We start from the raw sequence: 24,241 nt of genomic DNA, 5'->3' as shown, positions 1-24,241 counted from the left end.
GAAAAATTATTTAGAAATTCTACTATGTTTTGCGGTCCCGTGAGTAACTTGTCTCCGGGGGCTCTGCTCGCCTGCCCATACGCTGCCAGCCACCCAGGACCCCGCTGCCGGCGTCCGCCGCGAGCAAACCCTTCCGATGACCTTCACTGCGCAGGCAGGGACGCCTCTCCCCTCTCCGCCCCCGCCGCGGAAAGTTAAGTTTGAAGAGGGGGGAAGAGGTGAACATGGGCATGAAGAGGAGGATCCACCTGGAGCTGAGGAATCAGACCCCGGCAGCTGTTGAGAACTTGTCTTGGACAATTGCAAATCAAATGATGGAAAAATTGAAGGCTTAACAGCTGAATTTGTGAACTTAGAGTTCCTCAGTTTAATAAATGTAGGCTTGATCTCAGTTTCAAATCTCCCCAAGCTGCCTAAATTGAGAAAGCTTGAACTCAGTGAAAATAGAATCTTTGGAGGTCTGGACATGTTAGCTGAAAAACTTCCAAATCTCACACATCTAAACTTAAGTGGAAATAAATTGAAAGATATCAGCACCTTGGAACCTTTGAAAAAGTTAGAATGTCTGAAAAGCCTGGACCTCTTTAACTGTGAGGTTACTAATCTGAGTGACTACCGAGAGAGTATCTTCAAGCTCCTGCCCCAGCTTACCTACTTGGATGGCTATGACCAAGAGGACCAGGAAGCACCCGACTCAGATGCCGAGGTGGATGGTGTGGATGAAGAGGAGGATGAAGAAGAAGATGAGGAAGATGAGGAGGATGAGATGGTGAAGAAGAGGAGTTTGATGAAGAAGATGATGAAGATGAAGATGTAGAAGGGGATGAGGATGACGATGAGGTCAGTGAGGAGGAAGAAGAATTTGGACTTGATGAAGAAGATGCAAGATGAGGATGAAGATGAAGAGGAGGAAGAAGGTGGGAAAGGTGAAAAGAGGAAGAGAGAAACAGATGATGAAGGAGAAGATGATTAAGATCCCAGATGACCTGCAGAAACAGAACTGTTCAGTGTTGGTTAGACTGCTCATGGATTTGGTAGCTGTTTTTGTTTTTTTTTTGTTTTTGTTTTTGTTTTTTAAAAAGGTAGCTGTGATAGAAACCCCAGGACACCCACCCACCCAAAGAGCCAAAGAATAGTTCCTGTGACATTCTGACTTCTTTCCATGTAGTCCCTCTTGGTAATCTACCACCAAGCTTGTGGACTTCACCCCAACAAAATTGTAAGCATTGTTAGGTTTTTGTGTAAGACTCTTGCTGTATTGTGGATAGCTGTGACTGATGAGTCTACCATCTGTGGCTACCAGTTACACCGAGATTGTAACAGCATTTTTACTTTCTGTACAACAAAAAAGCTTTGTAAATAAAATCTTAACATTTTGGAAAAAAAAAAAAAAGAAATTCAACTATGTTTTTAGGATATAAATAATTCATTCTGTTTTATTGCTGAGTGGTATTCCATTGTATAGACATGCCACAATTTGGCTATCCATTCACGTGCTGATAGAATCTAGGGTTGTTTCCAGTTGGGATTATTAAAAATAAAGATGCTATGAGCATTCCCATACAAGTCTTTTATCAACATATGCTTTCATTTCTTGGGTAAATACAAATGAGTGGAATGACTTGATCATATGGTAGGTATCTTTAACTTTCTAAGAAGCTAACATATTATTTTCCAGACTATTTTGCAAAGTGCCATTTTACACTCCCACCATCAGTGTATGAAAATGTCAGTTATGCCACATGTTTTTCAATACTTAGTATGGTCAGGCTTTTAAATTTTAACCATTCTAATAAAGGTACAGTGATATCTTATTCTATCTGTAATTTGCATTTCTCTAATGACTAGTTACATCAAACATTATTTCCTTGTTTATTGGCCATTTATATTTATTTCATGATGTGTCTGTTCAAATATTTCCCCTTGTTTTTAATTCCAGTTTGTTTCTTAATTATTGAGATTTGAGAATTATTTAGAAATTGTAGATTTAATTCCTTTATCAACTATTTATTTTGCAAATGTTCTATTCCAACCTTTGGCTTATATTCTCATTGTCTTAACAGCACCTTTGGGAAAACCAAAGTTTTTAACTTTGATACAATCCAATTTATCAATTTATTTTTTATAGATAATGCTTTTCACCATGCATGTGACCGTCTAGAAATAGTTTTTCTAAACCTAAATCACAGTGATATTCTTTTATATTTCATTCTGGAAGATTTTACAGTTTTAGGTTTTATATTTAGCTCTATGACCCATTTTGAGGTAATTTTTGTACATAATGCAATGAATGGATAAAAGTTCTTTTTTGCATGTTTTGATATTCCGTTGCTTCAGTGCTTTTTGTTGAAGACAACCTTTCTCTATTAAGTCGTCTTTTCATGTTTGTAGAAAATCAATTGTTCATATATGTTTGGGACCACTTCTGGATTCTCTATTCTGTTCCTTTGATCTACTTTATATCAACATCACTGTTTTGATTGATGTAGCTTTACAATAAATCTTGAAATCAGATAGCGTTAGTTCTGTAGCTTTGTTTCTTATTTTCAGATTTCTTTTGCCTATTCCTATGTCCTTGACATTTCCACGTCAAATTTAGAATCAGCTCATACATTTTTACACACACACACACACACACACACACAAAAAGCCTGCTGGAATTTTTATCTGAATTACTTTAAATATATAACTCAATGTAGAGAAAATTGGCACGTTAATAATATTGTGTCTTCTGACCTATCAGCAGGTTATAGCTCTCTATTTTTTAGATCTTTTATTTGTCTTAGAAAGAGGAACATCACACACAGGGGCCTATCATGGGGAGGGGGGAGGGGGGAGGGATTGCATTGGGAGTTATACCTGATGTAAATGATGAGTTGATGGGTGCAGCACACCAACATGGCACAAGTATACATATGTAACAAACCTGCACGTTATGCACATGTACCCTACAACTTAAAGTACAATAATAATAAATAAATTTAAAAAAAGAAAGTTTTGAAGTTTTCAATATGCAATTCTTTTTTTAACATGCTGCCATGTTCTAATTCACGTATTCTTCAAGTTTTTCAGTATACAACCTTTTTGTCAGATTTATCCCTAAGTTTCCTTTTTGTTTTGTTTGTTTGTTTTTGTTTTTTTTCTGGAGATGGAGTCCCGCTGTGTCATCCAGGCTGGAGTGCAGTGGGGCCATCTCGACTCACTGCAAGCTCTGCCTCCCGGGTTCACGCCATTCTCCTGCCTCAGCCTCCTGAGTAGCTGAGACTACAGATGACCGCCCCCACGCCCGGCTAATTTTTTTTTTTTTTTTTAATTTTTGGTAGAGACGGGGATTCACCATGTTAGCCAGGATGGTCTCAATCTCCTGACCTCGTGATCCACCCGCCTCGACCTCCCAAAGTGCTGGGATTACAGGTGTGAGTCAATGCACCCAGCCTATCCCTAAGTATTTAATATTTTCAAAGCTATTGTAAATTTTCTTTTTATTACCATTTGTTACGGTTCAATACTAGCATATGGAAATACAATTGATTTCTACATATTGATCTTATATCCTGTAATCTTGATAAGTTTATGAAATAATACCAGTTGTTTTCTTGCACTTTCCTTTGCATGATTGCACTCTCTACATATATTGGCATGCGTCTGTGAATAACGAGTTTTTCTTCCTTATTTTTAATGTAAGTGCCTTCTATATTTTTATCTTGCCTTATTTAATTGGCTAGAACCTCCTGTTGAAGGTTGAAGATAAGTGGGGAGAATATACATCCTTGTCTTCTTTCTGATCTCAAGTAGAAAGCACTTACTCTTTCTCCATTAATTGTTACATCAGCTATTGAGTACTTTTAATCTTTATGGGTACAGAGTAGGTATACATATTTATGGGGTACATGTGATCTTTTGATGCAGGCATATAATGGATAGTAATCACATCAGGGTAAGTGGGGTATCCATCACCTCAAGTATTTATCTTTCTTTATGTTGCAAATATTCTAATTATACACTTTTAGTTATTTTTAAATATACAGTAAATTATCGTTGACTATAGTCATCCTGTTGTGCTATCAAATACTAGATCTAATTTATTCTATCTAACCCTGTTGATTTTTTATAGATACCCTTTATTTGTAATTTTTGGTAGTTTCAAATGCATGGGTAAATTCAATTGCTATTACTCCAGTTTGGTAAGAAATGAAAGTATATCCCCTTGCCACCATTTTTTTTTGTTGTTGTGGTTTTGAGACGGAGTTTCACTCTTGTTGCCCAGGCTGGAATGCAATGGTGTCATCTCCACTCACTGCAACCTCCGCTCACTGCAACCTCCGCCTCCCGGGTTCAAGCAATTCTCCTGTCTCAGCCTCCTGAGTAGCTGGGATTACAGGCGTGCACCACCATGCCTGGCTAATTTTTTGTATTTTCAGTAGAGACGGGGTTTTACTATGTTGGCCAGGCTGGTCACGAACTCCTAATCTCAGGTGATCCACCCGCCTCTGTTTCCCAAGTGCTGGGATTACAGGCGTGATCCACCGCGCCCGGCCGACACCACCCTTATTTCTTATCTGAACTTATTTCTTACCTGAACCGGCCTTCTGACAAGTTTCCTTACTTCCAGTCTTGCCCTAATGTAATTCAATCTCTATACTAGAATAAGTTTTAAATATGTAAATGTGATCATGGTGTACCTCTAAGTAAATTATTTAATTATCCATGGCCTTCTCACCATGTTCTGCATCTCACTGACATGGCACCAAAGTCCCTTCCCAACCTGGTCCCTGCCTCCCTTTCAGCCTCACCTCTGCTCCTCTCCACCGCTCCAATATTATATGTTCCAACAACCCCAAACTTCAGGTTATTATCCACAAAAAAAACACATACTTTTCCACAGGGTACAACTTTTCACCCACTTATACTACTCCTTCTGCCTTCCTCTTTGACTATTTAAAATCATTCATTTTTCAAGAATCAACTCAAACAACAATTACTCTATGAAGTTTTACCAGTTCCCACAAGTGTTGGTCTTCCTTTTAGTTTCTCTGAGACAATTTGTTCAACACACTTTCGTAGAATTTCCTGTGTTTTATTATAAATATTTGTTTACATATCCTTGATGTACTAAAGTGAGGGTTGTGAGTGTCAAGATGAATTGTGTTTCTATTTGCACGCCTAACCTCTGGCGCTTGTACCTAACACAATGCCTGATGCAAAGCATCTGCTCAGTAAATAGGTGTTGAGTGGATAAGTGAATAGTTAACTAGATTCTAAGTTTCCTTCTAGGTTTAGAAATATTTCTCAATATTCAGCTATTTCATGGCCACTTTCACAATTTTCTCATGTCAGCGTACTATCGCTATGATTACTTACTTTATGTTTTATTTTAAGTCAATATACATTTTTACTTCAATACCGAGGCCAGCCTGTTCTAAGCAACTCTATCTGTGAATTCAGAAGCATTGTTTTAGTTATAGTTTTTTATAAAGTGTTCAGACTTCTACTCTTGGTGATAATTGGCAACAGATGCCCCTTGCTTAAAAAGATAGCTATTCACAATAGCAAAGACTTGGAATCAACCCAAATGTCCATCAGTGACAGACTGGATTAAGAAAATGTGGCACATATACACCATGGAATACTATGCAGCCATAAAAAAGGATGAGTTTGAGTCCTTTGTAGAGACATGGATGCAGCTGGAAACCATCATTCTTAGCAAACTATCACAAGAACACAAAACCAAACACCGCATGTTCTCACTCATAGGTGGGAACTGAACAATGAGATCACTTGGACTCGGGAAGGGCAATATCATACACCAGGGCCTATCATGGGGAGGGGGGAGGGGGGATGGATTGCATTGGGAGTTATACCTGATGTAAATGATGAGTTCATGGGTGCTGACAAGTTGATGGGTGCAGCACACCAACATGGCACAAGTATACATATGTAACAAACCTGCACGTTATGCACATGTACCCTAGAACTTAAAGTATAATAATAATAATAATAATAATAAGAAGAAGAAGAAGAAGAAGAAGAAGAAGAAGAAGAAAAAGAAAAGGGGCTAGGCCTGAGGAGAAGAAACCAAAAAAAAAAAAAAAAAAGATAGCTACTATAAGTATTCTTGTATGAGCCTTTTTTGATAAATAATACTTGTACATATTATTGGGCATATGTGTTATTTTGATACATGCATACAATGTGTAATGATAATATTGGGGTATTTAGGATATCCATCACCTCAAAAATCTATCATTTATTTGTGTTGGGAGTATTTTAACTCTTTTCTAGCTATTTTGATGTATACAGTCAATTCTCCTTAACTATAGTCACCTTACTGTGCTATTGAACACTAGAAATCTTATACTCATTTTGAGTTTGGTTTGTTATTAATTTTGTTGGTCCTTTAAGCGCATCAGTAGGTTTTTAATTTAAAATATTTCTATTTTGATGTAAGTGTTCAGTCCTATAAACTTCCCTCTTAGCAATGCTTTTGCTGTATTTTATGTATGTTGTGTTTTAGTTTTAGTATGTTGTGTTTCCATTTTCATTTGTTTTGTCAAAGTTTTTTATTTCCTTCTTAATTTTTCATTAACTCAGTGAACCTTCAGGAGTTTGATGTTTAAGTTTTTTTTGTTGCACGGTTTCCGAAGTTCCTCTGGTTATTAATTTTTAGTTTTACTCCGTTGTGGTTTGAGAATATGCTGAATATAATTTTAACTGTTTTTTAAAAGAATTGAGACTTGTTTTGTGTTCTAACATATAATCTATCCTGAAGAATGTTCCATGTGCTGAGTAGAAAAATGCACATTTCTCAGCTTTTGGATAAAAGTTTTGTATGAATGTCTGTTAGGTTCTTTTGTTTTAAAATAAAATTTGACTTCAAAGTTTCTTTGATGGTTTTTGGTCTAGGTGATCTGTCCAGTGGTGACAGTGGGAGGGTAAAGTCTTTATTATTGTATTGTAATTTATATCTTCCTTTTTAGATAATAATATTTGCTTTATATATCTCGGTGCACCAATTTTGAATACATATTTGTTTCAAATTCTTATATTCTCTTGCTGAATTGATCACTCTATATAATGACCTATTTTTTTTCTCCTTTTACTGTTTTTGAGTTAACATCCATTTTATCTAAGTATAGCTACTCCTACTCACTTTTGGTTTTCATTTGCATGAAATATCTTCTTTTCATCCCTTTATTTTTAGTCTTTATGTGTCCTTAGAGGTGAGATGAGTTTATTTTAGGTAGCATATAGTTGGGTTATGGCTTTTTTATTCATTCGGTCAGTCTATATCTTTTAAGTGTAAAGTGTAATCTATTTACATTCAATGTTATTATTGATATGTGAAGGCTTATTCCTGCCATTTTACTAATTTCTGTTTGTTTATGTGACCTTCAGTCCTTTCTTTTTCTTTTGCTTTTAATCATTGTAATTTGGTGGTTTTCTGTAGTGGGAACATTTGAGTTTTTTCTCTCTCTTATTTATGTGTTTGCCATACCAGTGGATTTTATACTCCCATGTGTTTTCATGATGGTAAATATTATCCTTTCATTTCCAGGTGTAGGGCTCCACTTAGCATTTCTTGTAGGGTTGGTTTAGTGGTTATAAATTCCTTCAGATTTTGCTCATCTGGCAAGAACTTTATTTCTCCTTCATTTTTGAAGGGTAGTTTTGCTGGCTGTGGTATTCTTGGCTAAATGATTTTTTTTCTTTCAGCAACTTAAATATATCATACCTTTCGCTCCTAGCCTGTGAGGTTTTTGCTGAAAAATACACTGTTAGTCTAATGGGAATTCCTTCATATGTAACTTCATGCTTTTCTCTTGCTGTTTTTAGAATTCTCTCTTTGTCTTTGACTTTTGACAGTTTGACTATAATGTGACTTAGAAAAGATCTTTTTATGTTGAATCTATTTGTGAGTATACTTTGAGCCTCCTATATCTGGATTTCTATAATTCTTGCAAGATTTAGAAGTTTTCAGCCATTATTTCATTAAATACGTTTTTATGCTTTGTCCATCTCTTCTCCTAGGAATTCCAGAATTTAAATATTTGGTCACTATATGATGTCCCATTGATGGCAGTGGCAGCCTGACTTAAGTAGCTCCTGCAATGACACTGCTCCAGCAGGGAAGGTGTAGCTGGGAATGCACACTCCACAAAGCTGGTGGGAGCCAGGAACAGGCAGGAGCCCTGCCCCTTTCTGAGATGACAGGGTGGGAGCCCTGCTCTCCTGGGTGCAGCTGCAGCTGCAGAGCCATGGTTATGGACCCATGCATCCCTGTGATCTCAGGGGCCCAGCAAGCCCCCTTCCCGCACAGGTTCAGAAGTGCCTGCTCTTGATGATTGGCCTCTCCCTGCTCCTGGTGCCTGCTCCAGGGTGGAGCAAAGTTGTGGTCAAGCCTGGGTGCTGTCACAATCCAGCTGGGTGTGCACACACTCAGGGTGGTACTGGTACACCAATCTCCTGCTGCCTTGGCCCCATCCTAGCTGACAGGCATGGGAGGGAGACCAAAGGAGGGGTAAGAGTGGCTCCATGCAGGCCTGCAGGTGCCCCTAAACACAAACAGCCTGGGCATGGTGGATGACATGCAGATGGCAGCACTAGGCAGACAGGCTCCTTGGTGGAAAGGGACAGGTTCCCAGTGAATCCCCTCCTTCAAGTCAGCAATGGCCTGAAGTCTAGGGTCTGGGCTGTCTGTTCCAGGTGGAGTCCATGGCCCAGAATAAGAACTTATGGTGCTTTTGCGGGGCCCACACATGGCCGCCCATGGACCAACCAGCATGCACTTCCTCCCTTCTAAAGCCCATAAAACCTTCAGATTCAGGCAGACTCACAGAGAGGTCAGGACTACCAGATGTGGGAAAGAGCTACTCACTTTGGATCTCCTTGACTCATCAGGATGACCTGCCTGCAGAAAGGAGCTACTTACTATGAGTATCCTCTCTTCTGAGAACTGGACACTCCTCCGGGACACTCATCAGGAGACTTTGGGTCTCCTGAGAGCTGTTCTGTCACTCAACGTAGCTCCTCTCTGCCTTGCTCACACTCCAGTTGTCCACCTACCTTATTCTTCCTGGACATGGGACGAGAACTCATGACCCACTAAATGGCATGACTGAAAGAGCAGTAACACAAACAGGGCTGAAACACACTGCTCACTTGCCACATTATGGGCAATGAGAAGGAGAGACAAGCTGCAGCCTTTCACAGAGCCCAGACCTAGGGGTTCCCCAGGCCAGGGCTGTAACACATTTTCTGGAACTTCGCAGGTCCTGACATCTCCAAACTTCCAGCTTCTACCGCATTCCCTGGCACCAATGGTGGAAGCCGCTTGTGGTGTGACTGGTCCAGCCACAGCCTTGCATGAAGCGAGTGTCTGTACTGGCTCCAGGAGCAGCCCACTCCACTGCAGCTGGCATGCCTGGATGTGTGCAGTGGCAGGACTCCATGCTCACTCACACACCCCTTGCCGCTCTATGTCTGGCTCACCTTTGGCAGGCATGGGATCCAGGCCAGTAGTACAAGTTGATTGCAACTTGCTGGGCTGAGTGTGTGGAACAAGCCCAGTGAGACCGAGCAAAACTTGGGCAAAGGCACCACTGGCCACAGAAGTTTCCAGCTGGAATAGCAACACACTAAGGATTCTGTGACACTATATTTTACATAGACTCTTCATTTTAAAATAATTTTACCTTGTTTAGAGATGGTGTCTCACTTTGTTACCCCAGCTGGAGTGCACTGGTGGGATTAAAGCTAACTGGCACCTTGAATTTCTGACTCAAGCAATCCTTCAACCCCAGCCTCCTGAGTAGCTGGGACTACAGGCACCAAGAACCACACCCAAATATTTCATTTTAATTTTATGTAGAGATAAGGGTCTCTCCATCTTGCCCAGGCTGGTCTTGAGCTCCTGGGCTCAAGTGATCCTCCTGCCTCAGCCTCCCAAAGTGCTGAGATAACAGGTGTCAGCCACTGCGCCTGACCCACATAGGCTTTTTACATTAGTTTAATCTTTTCTCTACTTTTCTTGTCCAACTGAGTAGTTTCAGAGGACATGTCTTGAAATTCAGAAATTCTTCTGGTTTATCTAATTTATTGTTTAAGGTCTTGAGTGTGTTTTTCTTTTCATCCATTGCAATCTTCAGTTTTAGAATTTCTATTTGATTCTTTCTTAAATTTCTCATTCAAATCGTGAATTGTTTCCCGATTTTAATTTCTTTGTATTTCTGTGTTCTATCATATCCTATAGAGTTTCTTTAGTACTAGATATTTTTAATTCTTTTTTTCAAGGATTTTATAAATTTTCTTTTCTTTGGAGTCTATTACCAGAGAATCATTGTGTTCCTTTGGAGAGAAAATCTTTCTTTGCTTTTCCTTATTTCTTTTGTTCTTGGTTTCATATCTATGCATCTGGAGTAATACTTCTTCCAATTTTATGTATTGGCTTTCATAGGGAAATATTTTTTTCTATAGATGTGTCTTTCATGTTGGTTGGGTAAAAATATATTTGACTCTGATTCTGAGTGGGTAAAGCAGTGTACTCTCTGTATGATTTCTTCAGCTGTAATCAACATCAGTTGTGTTTTTAAGTTCTGAAATATCTTAGACTGTGGTTTTTAATGGATGCTGCTGTAAGGCTTTGCTGGGGACAGGGACATTAGGTGGGCTGATCCTTGGGCACTAGTGGTGGTGGCATCAGGCAACACAGACCTGTCTTTAGTCCCCCTGATAGTATGCACAGGCACCAGCTGGGGCAGATAGGGTAGGCTCCCAGATTGTGTGTTTGGGTGCTGGGTGCCAGGAAAAGTGGTGGTGGGTGAAACAAGTCTGTCATCAGGCTCTTGATAATGTATTTGAGCACCAGCACTCGTGGGTGGAGTCGGTCAATCCCCAGACTCCCAGATGATGTGCACAGGCACCAATGATAGGGGTGAGAAGTGGGTAAGTCTTGTCCTCAGTCCCCCAGATGGTGCACTCAGGTACCATTGGCAGTGTGCAGGACAGTTCAGTTCCCAAACCCTAGACTACATGTTTGGGTATTGGTTTCAGGCAGGGGGAGCCCTGTTGATAGCTTTTGTAATATTAGTTGAAGACATGCTCAAATTAATATTCAAATTAAAACTATTCATCCATGTATCAACTATAATCAACTTACAAACCTATCAGTGATACACATTTCACACTTTAGGAGTCACTGAGTCATATAATTGTGCAATTCTTTCTCTTTCTCAGGGTCACACAGCTAGTGGCAATACTAGTACTGGAACCCTAGTCTTCTGGTCACCTGTCCAAAAAATGCCCTACTAGATTGAACTACATCTTCAAAAATACACATCCCATAAAGAAATTAATGGATAGATGTGTACCAAGGAAAAAGATGGAGAAAATAGGGAAGCTTAGTTTAGTGCAAAGTACTGAAGGTATTGTCTGTTCGAAACAAATATATGCAAGATACAGAAAATGGAAGGTAAAACATGAGGAGACTATTGGCTCAGTAAGGTGATTCATATTATCTTTCAGAGGGTCCTAATGCCAGGTGACTAAGGAAGTCACAGAAGCATTCATGTCTAGCTCCAGAGAATTCTCTCTCTGTAGTTTATCTCTGGATTCTTTCATTTAGTAGAGCTTATGCCTGGCAGTATAGCCTAAGGCTGTTTTCCATTTGTCTTACCCTATGCAGAGACTGGTCATCAAGCATAAACTCCCAAAAGGCTAAATTTCTGAGTTATCGATTTATATCAGGAAATGTGAAAATTACTTTTTCCAAAAAGGGAGAAAATAAAGGTGGTGAGAAAAACATTAATGTACTGAGTACAAACCTGGGAGTCAAAGTTTCCAAATCCCCATCATTGTCCTCTCACTGATTCAGTTTTAGAAAAACAAGTATGTTTAAGAAGTTTCCAGAATAAACGTTTACCTTGGTTTAATTCAGGAATAGATTCATCATTAAGATCTATTTTGACAAGCAAAAGAGTAAATATGTTGGCATTCATACAGAATGGATACCCTTTAATGAGTCCTTTTAATAGATCAGCTCAGCAGAAACACTGGTTCTGGACCAATTTCTTTACAGAATCTATCCTGTAGAAGTTTTTTCCTTGAAATAAGTGACTGCATATTTATGATGTAGTTTTTATGGGTGCTATTGTTTCCACCAGAGCTGTGATGTCCCATCTAGAAGTATAGCAATCTAAATTACAGAGTGCAAGATTGAACATTGCTGAGAAAATTCCACTAGAGCAGTTATAAATCCACTATTGTAAATCTACCAGAAAAGGAGAATCGGTACATGTTTTTACTAATTTATCCAAAATACTTTGGAAAACTTAGGATTGAGGCCTGATTGACCTGCTAAGTCATGTTATTTCACCACCTTCACCAAGCATACACTTGCACATTTTCTACCTAACATTGGCACGTCTAATTTGAAGAAATGGTAGCTACAAAAATATGTTTGGATACTGATAGATTTGACAGTCCCACAGGCGGCCTTCTTTAATCTTTTAGATTTTCATTGTGGTTAAAAAACAATGGCAAGTTATTGTATTTGTTTCAAGGTTCTCTGAATTAGATCAGTTATTCTCAATGTGTGGCACCAACCTCATCAGCAGCATCAGAGTCTCTTGGTAATTGAAAATGCAAAATTTCTAGCCCCACACAGACCAACTAAATTGAAACTCTGGGAGTGGTGTTCAGCAGTCTGTATTTTAACAAGCTTTATAGATATTTCTATTCATCTCATTTTATCCAATGTAGAATGTCTCATTGTAATTTAAGTAAGATTGTCACCTCAGTACTTTTTGTCCTTCTAGGGTGTTCTCCTCATAGTCCTATACACATCTGTTTGTATACCTTCTTGTTTTTGCTCATGTTATGAACCTTTCCCTATTGCTACCTAATTTCATCATCACTTATTTATCCAACTTCTACCCATACTTAAGATATCATTACCTTACACTATTAAGCATTTTTGTATTACTCCATTCTCATGTGTCTAATAAAGACATATCCGAGACTGGGTAATTTATATAGGAAGGAGGTTTAATTGACTCGCAGTTCAGCATGACTGGGGAGACCTCAGGAAAGTTACAATCATAGTGAAAGAAAAAGCAAACATCTTTCTTTACATAGTGGCAGCAAGCAGAGTACTGAGCAAAAGAGGGAAAAGTCCATTATAAAACAATCAGATCTCATGAGAACTCACTCACTATCACCAGACAGCATGAAGTAAACTGACCCCATGATTCACTTACTGCCCATCAGGTCCCTCCCTCAACACGTGGGGATTATGGGAACTACAATTCAAGCATGAGATTTGAGTGGGGACACAGCCAAACCATATAATTCTGCCCCTGACCCCTCCCAAATCTCATTTCCTCACATTTCAAAAACACAATCATGCTCTTCCAACAATCCCACAAAGTCTTAATCCTTTTCAGCGTTAACCCAAAAGTCCAAGTCCAAAGTCTCATGTGACACAAGGCAAGTCCCTTCCACCTACGAGCCTGCAAAATCAAAAGCAACTTAGATACTTCCTAGATACAATGTGGGTATAGGCACTGGGAAAATGCACCTGTTCAAAATGTGAGAAATTGGCCAAATGAAGGAGCTACAGGCTCCATGCAAGTCAGAAATTCAAAAGGGCAGTCATTAAACCTTAAAGTTCCAAAATGATCTTCTTTTATTTTATGTCTCAAATCCAGGTCACAATGATGCAAGAAGTGGGCTCCCACAGCCTTGAGCAGCTTCATCCTTGTGGCTTTGCAGTATATAGCCACCCTCTCCTCTGTTTTCCTGGGCTGGTGTTGAGTGTCTGCAGCTTTTCCAGGTGCACAGTGCAACTGGTGTCTGGAGGATGGTGGTCTTCTTCTCACAGCTCCACCAGGCAGTGCCCCAGTGGGGACTTTGTGTGAGGGCTCCAAGCCCACATTTCCCTTCCGCACTGCCCTAGCAGAGATTCTCCATGAGGGGTCTGCCCCTGCAGTAAATTTTTGCCTGGACATCTGGGCTTTTCCATATATATTCTTAAATCTAGGTGGAGGTTTCCAAACCTCAGTTCTTGACTTCTGTGCAGCTACAGACTTAACACCACTTAAAAGCTGCCAAGACTTGAGGCTTGCACCCTCTGAACCCACAGCCCAAGCTGTACCTTCTCCCCTTTTAGCCATGGCTGAAGTGACTAGGATGCAGGGCACCAAGTACCTAGGCTTCACACAGCAGGGGGTCCCCTGGGCCTGGCCCACAAAACCATTTTTTCCTCCTAGGCCTCTGGGCCTGTGATGGGAGGGGCTGCCACAAAGGTGTCTGACATGCCCTAGAGACATTTTCCCCATTGTCTTGGTGATTCATATTCACCTTCTCATTGCTTATGCAAATATCTGCAGTGGGCTTGAACTTCTCCCCAGAAAATGTGCTTTTTTTCAGGGGAGGGGGTCACATCATCTGTCTGCAAATTTTCCAGTTTTACTCTACTTCCTCTTGAATGCTTTGCTGCTTAGAAATTTCTTCCACCAGATACCCTAAATTGTCTCTCTCAAGTTCAAATTTCCACAGATCTCTAGGGCAGGAGCAAAATGCCAGCAGTCTCTTTGGATAGTAAGAGTGTCTTTTACTCCAGTTCTCAACAAGTTTCTTATCTCCATCTGAGACCAACTCAGCCTGGACTTCATCATCCATATCACTATCAGCATTTTGGTCAAAGCCATCTAAGAAGTTCCAAACTTTCCCATATTTTTCTCTCTTTTTTTAAGCCCTCCAAACTGTTACAATCTCTGCCTGTTACCCAGTTTCAATGCTGCCTCCCCATTTTGGGGGTATCTGTACAGCAACACCCCATTCTCTGTGGTACCGATTTACTATATAAGTCCATTCTCACACTACTAATAAGACTGGATTCTTTATAAAGGAAAGATATTTAATTGACTCACAGTTCTGCATGGCTGGGAAGGCCTCAGGAAACGTACAATTATGACAAAAAGGGAAGCAAACACATCTTTCTTTACACGGTGGCACCAAGCTGATATGCCAAGCAAAAGGGGGAAAACCCTCTTATAAAACCATCAGATCTCATGAGAACTCACTCACTATTACAATAACAGCATGGAGGTAACGGCTCCATGATTCAATTACCTCCTACCAGGTCCCTCACACAACACATGGGGATTATGGGAATTATAATTCAAGATGTGATTTGAGTGGGGACACAGACCAACAATATCACTTCTGTAACTATTCTAAATTGAGCTCTCCCTTCACTTCATTACAACCAACTCTACCAACACATAATTAATGTTTTAATGATTTACTGCCTGATTTATGTAAGTCTATGTGTCTGTCTCATTTTTCCCAATTTGATTGTAAGAAACAGAACAAAGATTTTCTTTCTTCTCAGACCCTATGACAGTGCTGACCCTGTGAGGAGTAAAAATTTAATCTGCTCTAATGACTCTGAGAATGACCTAATGATTTCGGTTCAAGAAATGCAGTGAAATGTAGAAGAATGATAGATAAAACAACGTTCTTGATTCTCTTTCCCTGCAATTTAGATTAAAAAATACATGGTAGAGGAGGAGGAGTGCATTTAACTTTAATACTTCCTTTACCTCTGTACTGTCTAGATCTAAAGTGGATTATGAGGAGAAGCAGCAGAAATCAGAGGGTAGAATAAGACAGGCCTGTCTGTCTACCTGACTAGAAGAAATAGAGTGTTACTCTTGTTCCATGGAATCCCTCCTAAACACTGTGGGGTTGATTCAAATTGTCCCTAGTTAGCAACTACTGCTTTTAATTAATAAATGTCTAGAAAGGTGTGAAATGGAAATGAACATTCAGCTTCACACCTGTGGAACTTCTTGCCCACTCAAACAAAAAAAAATGGGGATATACAGATCTTAGTTTCTATGAGGAATCAGTTCTGAGAAGAAGCAAGATTAATGAGGTCAGTAAACCCTTGGCCAATTGAATATAAATCCAACATCAAAGGCACCAAAATGAAAGGTAAACACACTCAGCCTTTAAAGTTTTCCTGTTAAAATCCTGCCTTGTCTCATTGAGCATGTAACTCAGATCACAAGCCAACGCTGGAAAAATCTGGGAGGTTCAGCACACTCAGTTTAGAGGCAGAAGTTTGTTTTCACATGAAAAGGGGAATTCTCTTACTCTCAGAAATCTTTGAGAACTCTCTGAAGAGCTCAGAAGAAATCAAACCAATAGAATCTCAATTTCAGTAGAATTAAAGTGCCTCCTTTCTTTCCTTTCCAGGACATATTGCAATTAGTCCTTTCTAAAGTTACTAGAAAGTAAATCACAGTAAATGGAAACATTTTGGAGGATAAGCCTTCATGGTGAAAAGCTGTCTGGATGACAAGTGAAAATGTTAACAGAGTTGGTCTACTGAAGATCTTTTTTCTGGTATTTAAAATGAACCTAGTGCTACATTTGTAGGTTAGCAGTTCAACTGTTTTCTTTTTTAATTATCAGGCCAGTCACTTGACTGAATTTATCATTTAATATGATCAGTAACACAAAAGGCACATAGATTTGTATTGGTTCTGTCTATTGTAATAAAAAACAAGAACCACATTTTTAATGTTTAAGAAGGTTTAGATTAAAAAGGCTTCTTAAAATGAAGCACTCATTGATAATTGACACCCACAATTTTATATAAGAATTGACTGGGACACATTTAAAGCAGTGTGTAGAGGGAAATTTATAGCACTAAATGCCCACAAGAGAAAGCAGGAAAGATGCAAAATTGACACTCTAACATCGCAATTAAAAGAACTAGAGAAGCAAGAGCAAACACATTCGAAAGCTAGCAGAAGGCAAGAAATAACTAAGATCAGAGCAGAACTGAAGGAGATAGAGACACAAAAAACCCTCCAAAAAATCAATGAATCCAGGAGTTGGTTTTTTGAAAAGATCAACAAAATTGACAGACCACTAGCCAGACTAATAAAGAAGAAAAGAGAGAAGAATCAAATCGACGCAATTAAAAATGATAAAGGGGATATCACCACCGACCCCACAGAGATACAAACTACCATCAGAGAATACTATAAACACCTCTACGCAAATAAACTGGAAAATCTAGAAGAAATGGATAATTTCCTGGACACTTACACTCTTCCAAGACTAAACCAGGAAGAAGTTGAATCCCTGAATAGACCAATAGCAGGCTCTGAAATTGAGGCAATAATTAATAGCCTACCAACCAAAAAAAGTCCAGGACCAGATGGATTCACAGCTGAATTCTACCAGAGGTACAAGGAGGAGTTGGTACCATTCCTTCTGAAACTATTCCAATCAATAGAAAAAGAGGGAATCCTCCCTAACTCATTTTATGAGGCCAATATCATCCTGATACCAAAGCCTGGCAAGGACACAACAAAAAAAGAGAATTTTAGACCAATATCCCTGATGAACATCGATGCAAAAATCCTCAATAAAATACTGGCAAACCGGATTCAGCAACACATCAAAAAGCTTATCCACCATGATCAAGTGGGCTTCATCCCTGGGATGCAAGGCTGGTTCAACATTCACAAATCAATAAACATAATCCAGCATATAAACAGAACCAAAGACAAGAACCACATGATTATCTCAATAGATGCAGAAAAGGCTTTTGACAAAATTCAACAGCCCTTCATGCTAAAAACGCTCAATAAATTCGGTATTGATGGAACGTACCTCAAAATAATAAGAGCTATTTATGACAAACCCACAGCCAATATCATACTGAATGGGCAAAAACTGGAAAAATTCCCTTTGAAAACTGGCACAAGACAGGGATGCCCTCTCTCACCACTCCTATTCAACATAGTGTTGGAAGTTCTGGCTAGGGCAATCAGGCAAGAGAAAGAAATCAAGGGTATTCAGTTAGGAAAAGAAGAAGTCAAATTGTCCCTGTTTGCAGATGACATGATTGTATATTTAGAAAACCCCATTGTCTCAGCCCAAAATCTCCTTAAGCTGATAAGCAACTTCAGCAAAGTCTCAGGATACAAAATTAATGTGCAAAAATCACAAGCATTCTTATACACCAGTAACAGACAAACAGAGAGCCAAATCAGGAATGAACTTCCATTCACAATTGCTTCAAAGAGAATAAAATACCTAGGAATCCAACTGACAAGGGATGTAAAGGACCTCTTCAAGGAGAACTACAAACCACTGCTCAGTGAAATAAAAGAGGACACAAACAAATGGAAGAACGTACCATGCTCATGGATAGGAAGAATCAATATCGTGAAAATGGCCATACTGCCCAAGGTAATTTATAGATTCAATGCCATCCCCATCAAGCTACCAATGAGTTTCTTCACAGAATTGGAAAAAACTGCTTTAAAGTTCATATGGAACCAAAAAAGAGCCCGCATCTCCAAGACAATCCTAAGTCAAAAGAACAAAGCTGGAGGCATCACGCTACCTGACTTCAAACTATACTACAAGGCTACAGTAACCAAAACAGCATGGTACTGGTACCAAAACAGAGATATAGACCAATGGAACAGAACAGAGTCCTCAGAAATAATACCACACATCTACAGCCATTTGATCTTTGACAAACCTGAGAGAAACAAGAAATGGGGAAAGGATTCCCTATTTAATAAATGGTGCTGGGAAAATTGGCTAGCCATAAGTAGAAAGCTGAAACTGGATCCTTTCCTTACTCCTTATACGAAAATTAATTCAAGATGGATTAGAGACTTAAATGTTAGACCTAATACCATAAAAATCCTAGAGGAAAACCTAGGTAGTACCATTCAGGACATAGGCATGGGCAAAGACTTCATGTCTAAAACACCAAAAGCAACGGCAGCAAAAGCCAAAATTGACAAATGGGATCTCATTAAACTAAAGAGCTTCTGCACAGCAAAAGACACTACCATCAGAGTGAACAGGCAACCTACAGAATGGGAGAAAATTTTTGCAATCTACTCATCTGACAAAGGGCTAATATCCAGAACCTACAAAGAACTCAAACAAATTTACAAGAATAAAACAAACAACCCCATCAAAAAGTGGGCAAAGGACATGAACAGACATTTCTCAAAAGAAGACATTCATACAGCCAACAGACACATGAAAAAATGCTCATCATCACTGGCCATCAGAGAAATGCAAATCAAAACCACAATGAGATACCATCTCACACCAGTTAGAATGGCAATCATTAAAAAGTCAGGAAACAACAGGTGCTGGAGAGGATGTGGAGAAATAGGAACACTTTTACACTGTTGGTGGGATTGTAAGCTAGTTCAACCATTATGGAAAACAGTATGGCGATTCCTCAAGGATCTAGAACTAGATGTACCATATGACCCAGCCATCCCATTACTGGGTATATACCCAAAGGATTATAAATTATGCTGCTATAAAGACACATGCACACGTATGTTTATTGCAGCACTATTCACAATAGCAAAGACTTGGAATCAACCCAAATGTCCATCAGTGACAGATTGGATTAAGAAAATGTGGCACATATACACCATGGAATACTATGCAGCCATAAAAAAGGATGAGTTTGAGTCCTTTGTAGGGACTTGGATGCAGCTGGAATCCATCATTCTTAGCAAACTATCACAAGAACAGAAAACCAAACACCGCATGTTCTCACTCATAGGTGGGAACTGAACAATGAGATCACTCGGACTCAAGAAGGGGAACATCACACACCGGGGCCTATCATGGGGAGGGGGGAGGGGGGAGGGATTGCATTGGGAGTTATACCTGATGTAAATGACGAGTTGATGGGTGCAGCACAGCAACATGGCACAAGTATACATATGTAACAAACCTGCACGTTATGCACATGTACCCTACAACTTAAAGTATAATAATAATAAATAAATTTAAAAAAAAAATAAATAAAATAAAGGAGGATATTTTTTCCAGAAAAAAAAAAAAAAAAAAAAAAGAATTGACTCAAATCACAATTGTTAAGTGGAAAAATATTCTCCTGGGGCCCATTACATTTTAGTCACTTAAAATGTAAATGTTTCTTGGGATCTGGTTCTTTTATTAGTTAATATTTATTATTATGATTTAGTGTTTTATATTTATTGTGCCCCCAAATTTACATAGACTAACCCATTTAATTCTAACTATAACCCCTTGAAATTGATATTAACTTTACCATGTCATGAATGAAGAAACTGAGTGCCAAAGAATTTGAATGACTTGCCTGCTTGCATCACGAATTCCACTTCAGGTAATCTGACTCCAGAGTCCATACTCTGAACTGTTATTCTATTCTGATTCCACATATAACTCTATTTCTTCTGTCTTTATTTCGTACCTATTAATGCAGAGTTGCAGTTTAGAAAAAGATTAAAATGGGTTTTGGATTCAGACAGACCTGAATTTGAACCCCAGCTCTACCACATACTAGCTGCATGAACATGGGTATTTTACTTAACTTTTCTCATCCTTTGTTTTGTCCTTTTGTAAAATAAGCCTAATAACAACAATTTAACAGGGTTATTCTGAGGATCAAATTGGCACGATGAATGTCACATACCTTGCACACAGAAGATGCTCAGTTCATTATTACTTTTCTATTGAGGAAGCTTTCTAAATAACCACCCACTTCTTGCCATAGATAGCCCATAGATATTTCACCTCTATGCTTTCCCATTTTTACCCTTACCACAATAACCAAAACTGCCAAAGTAGGCCCATTCTAAATTGTCCATCCAGCCTGGTAACACCTTGTGTTCATGCTCATATTTGTGTTCAAGCTTAATAATTTTTCTTGCCTCCTCCTAAACCTCAAGTCATACATTTCTGAACCCCATGAATGATAATGACTATAAATATGTTACTCTTTGTACTTCAATTCTATTATTTATTTTTATTTTACTAGAGCCACCTGAAGACATTCCACCTTATCCACATTATCCAAAGGGGTGCATCTGTTTTTTTTGTTTGTTTGTTTGTTTTGTTTTTTTTTCCCTGCCCAGAACAATGGGCTGACAGATCAGAATAATCGGAATATTATAAGTAAAATTAAGAACGGGAAAAAAAGAGTCATTGCACTAGCTTCACAGTGACAGAGCTGGAAGAGACATTAGAGGTATTCTAGTCTAAATTTCTCAGATAATGCATGAGGGTTTTGTAAGAACACACAATCCAAGACTAAAGAGGCATTCTAGACATTAGAGGCATTCTAGTCTAAATTCCTATCTCTGAATCCTGGTCAAATTTTCTTTCCAAAATCTCACACTGCCTCAAAGTGGTTGGGTTTGTTTGTTTTGAAGAACAAAGTAAAACTTTATTTTACCTACATGTGAAAATAAAAACAGAGAAAAACAAAACTGCCATCAACAAACACAATAGACAATAAAAGGTCAATAGCAAATCTCTATTACTGAGGCAATTAGCAAATCCTGAGTTAACTTATTCCCTTGCTGCCTCATCAAACAGTGACTCTGGCTGCGGGCAAAGCAAAGTGGCCAAATAGAAGCCTCCATCTGTTGCTCCCCTTGCAGGAACACCAAATTTAACAGTTATCTACAAAAAAATAAAGCAAATTCATAAGAATAAAAAATCAAATACCAGCTTGGGCACAGTGGGGTAGAACACCAAGCAGGCTCTTGGGATGACCTATTATAGGCCTTGGTTATTTGACAGCATTTCTGGACTTACGCTGGGACAGAGAGGAGCCCACCACCCTGATGGGTGACTCTTAAGTCCAAGCAGCATTCACAACAATCTAACTTAAGAGACCTTGAGTGTTAAGTGAACTTTGGCAGTACTCTGCATGGCCCTGTAGTTGTGGTGGCCATGAAGTGAAGTTCCTCTGCTTGTGGAAAGGGGTGAGAAGAGTGGTACAAATTTAATCTCTATGACAGAGCTAGAGGAGACATTAGAGGCATTCTAGTCTAAATTCCTCAGAGAAGAAATGAGAGTTTCATAAGACTCAGTCCAGCAACAGTACAGTAGAGCACCAAGTAGACTTTTAAAGGTATTCTACTCTGGTCCCTGGCTCCCAAATGGCATTTCTAGACCCATCCAAGGCCAGGAAGAACTCACAGCCCCAAAGGGAAGGAAACAAGTCTGTATGGCTTTGCCTCCTGCTGATTGCAGAGGCCTAGGGTCTTAAACAAACATATGTGGTAGCCAGGTTGTGGTTACAGCAGGCCTTGGGCAAGATCGAATACAAGGCTCACTACAGGTCTGACCCAGCACAGTATCAGTGGTGGTGTTCACAGGGGTGTTTTCTCACCCAACTCTCATATCCAGGTGTCTCAACACAGAGATACTCCATTTATTTGGGAGAAAGCAAGGGAAGATAACAAGAGTCTCTGGCTAGTAATCCCCAGAATTTTTCTGGATCTTATTCAAGACCACCAAGGGGGTTCTTCAACAAGTCTGCAAGAACTATAGCCTTACTTGGCTTGGGATGCTCCCTGATGCAGATGCAGCTTAGATCACAATACCAAAGTCCCTTTGAATGCCTGGAAAGCCTTTTCAGAGAGGAAGGGTACAAACAAACCCTGACTGTGAAGACTAAAATGAATACCTAACTCTTCAATGCCCAGACACAAACTAATGTCCACAAGCATCAAAACCATCCATAAAAACATGACCTCACCAAATGAACTAAATAAGTCACCAGTAACCAATCCTGGAGAGACAGAAGCATGTGATCTTTCAGACAGAGAATTCAAAATAGCTGCATTGAGAAAATTCAACAAAATTAAAGATAACACAGAGAAAAAAATCAGAATTTATCAGATAAAGTTAACAAAGGGATTGAAGTAATTAAAAATAAACAGGAGTTGAAATGTGTAATTGACACACTGAAGAATGCATCATAGTGTCTTAAAGAATAATTAATCAAGCAGAAGAAAGAATTTATGAGCTTGAAAACAGGTTGTTTGAAAATACACAGTCCGAGGAGACAAAAGCAAAAATAATGTAACAAGAACACCTAGAGGATTTGGAAAAATAGTCTCAAAAGGGAAAATCTGAGAGCTATTCACCTTAAAGAGAAGAAAGAGAAAAAGATAGAAGTAAAACATTTACTCAAAGTCGTAACAAACTAACTTGAACTACTTAAATCCAGATAAAAATATGAACATTGAAGCACAAGAAGGTTATAGAACTTTAAGCCAAATAAGACCACATCAAGGCATTTAGTAATCAAACTTCCAAAGGTCAAAGATAAAGAAAGAATCCTAAAAGCAGCAAGAGAAAAGAAACAAATATCATACAATTGAGCTCCAATACAACTGGCAGCAGTCATATAAGTGGAAACCTTGCAGGCCAGGAGAGAGAGAAATGACAGATTTATAATGCTGAAGGAAAAAAACAATTTTCCTTGAAGAGTGTATCCAGTGAAAATATACTTCAAACATAAAGGACAAGCAAAGACTTCCAATAAAAAAAAAGCTGAGAGATTTTCTCAGTATCAAAACTGTCCTAAAAGAAATGCAAAAGGAAAATCTTTAGAGAGAAAAGGACGGTAATGAGCAATAATAAATCATCTGAAGTTTAAAAACTCACTTGTAAGAGTAGGAACACCAAAAAACACAGAGTATTAAAACACTGTAATTATGATGTCTAAACTGCTCTTCTCTAAGCAGAAAAACTAAAAGATAAACTAATCAAAAATGATAACTACAACTTCTCAAGCTATAGACAGTAAAATAAGATATAAATAGAAACCACAAAATGTTAAAAAGCAGAGTGATAAAGTTAAAATAGAGGTTTTATCAGTTTTATTTTTGCTTTTGTGTTCATGCAATCAGCATTTAAGTTGTCATCAGTTTAGGCTGGGCATGATGATTTAGTTGTCATCATCATTAAGTTGTCATCAGTTTAGGCTGGGCAGTTAGGCTGGGCATGATGGCTCACGCCTGTAATCCCAGCACTTTGAGAGATCGAAGCAGCTGGATCACCTGAGATCAAAAGTTCAAGACCAACCTGGACAACATGTCAACATGGTGAAACACCATTTGTATTAAAAATACAAAAACTAGCAGGGCGTGGTGGCGTACAACCGTAGTCCCAGCTACTTGGGAGATTGAGGCAGGAGAATTGCTTGAACCTGAAAGGCAGAGGTTGCAGTGAGCCAATATCACACCACTGCACTCCAGCTTGGGTGACAGAGCAAGACTCTGTCTCAAAAAAAAAAAAAGTTATTATCTATTTAAAATAATGAGTTATAAGATAGTATTTGCAAATATCATGATAACCTCAAATCAAAAAAACATAAAATGGATATACA

The 24,241-nt window shown here is 38.9% G+C and overlaps 1 pseudogene; it reads left to right on the top strand.

The window, feature by feature from the left end:
- The first annotated feature begins 209 nt into the window (after positions 1-209).
- On the top strand, positions 210-1,397 carry LOC102129075 (acidic leucine-rich nuclear phosphoprotein 32 family member D-like; annotated as a pseudogene).
- The last annotated feature ends 22,844 nt before the right edge of the window (positions 1,398-24,241 follow it).

Source organism: Macaca fascicularis, chromosome X (assembly GCF_037993035.2).
Source record: "Macaca fascicularis isolate 582-1 chromosome X, T2T-MFA8v1.1".
NCBI classification, from domain to species: Eukaryota; Metazoa; Chordata; class Mammalia; order Primates; family Cercopithecidae; genus Macaca; species Macaca fascicularis.
This window is presented reverse-complemented; position numbering and strand designations above follow the sequence as displayed.